Source organism: Rhinoderma darwinii, unplaced genomic scaffold (assembly GCF_050947455.1).
Source record: "Rhinoderma darwinii isolate aRhiDar2 unplaced genomic scaffold, aRhiDar2.hap1 Scaffold_2454, whole genome shotgun sequence".
Classification (NCBI taxonomy): Eukaryota; Metazoa; Chordata; class Amphibia; order Anura; family Rhinodermatidae; genus Rhinoderma; species Rhinoderma darwinii.
In genome coordinates, this window is record NW_027462753.1 from 13321 (window position 1) to 14430 (window position 1110).

Below are 1110 nucleotides of genomic sequence, written 5' to 3' on the forward strand. Positions count from 1 at the left end.
AGTGTGAGGAGAGGGGAGAAGCATGAAATGCCTCTAACAGTTTATTCAGCAGTTCAGAAGCACAAAGAAAAGCCTGACACCCCTCACCCTGCCCTGACATTAACCCATTCCTCCCCTATCATCCCATCCTCAGTGAGGGATCCCAATGACAAATGGAATCTGCTGAGTAATTCCAGGGAGGTGGGAGCTCAGCCTAAAGCAGCCCTGGAGTATATACAGGTGTTACTCAGTATATACACAGTGACTGCACCAGCAGAATAATGAGCGCAGCTCTGGAGTATATACAGGTGTTACTCAGTATATACACAGTGACTGCACCAGTAGAATATTGAGCGCAGCTCTGGAGTATAAGGCTGGGTTCACACGTGGCGGAATTGCACTTAAATTCCGCTGCGGACACTCCGCAGCGTTAATCCGCAGCGGAGCCGTTTCTCCATTGACTTTCACTTTAATTTAGCAGTGTTCGTTTACACGATGCGTACAATTCCGCTGCGGAGCATAGGCTGCGGAGCGGAATTTGGTGTCCGCAGCATGCTCTGTCTGTTGCGGAGCAGTGGCGGACTGGTTGCGGACTCATGGCGGAATTTCTCCATTGACTTCAATGGAGAGTCAAAATTCCGCAATGAAGTCCGCAGATCTTATGTGTGCTGCGGAGCGTATTGTTTTTACTACCATGACATTTCTTCATTCTGGCTGGACCTATGTATTTCTAGGTCTACAGCCAGACTGAGGAAGTCAATGGGGCTCCCGTAATGACGGGAGCGTTGCTAGGAGACGTCTGTAAATAGTCACTGTCCAGGGTGCTGAAAGAGTTAAGCGATCGGCAGTAACTGTTTCTGCACCCGGGACAGTGACTACCGATCCCAATATACATGTATCTGTAAAAAAACATATAAGTTCATACTTACCGAGAACTCCCTGCTTCTGTCTCCAGTCCGGCCTCCCAGGATGACGTTTCAGTCTAAGTGACGGCTGCAGCCAATCACAGGCCAAGCACAGGCTGCAGCGGTCACATGGACTGGCGCGTCATCCAGGGAGGTCGGGCTGGATGCCGAAAGAGGGACGCGTCACCAAGACAACGGCCGGTAAGTATGAAATTCTTTTACTTTC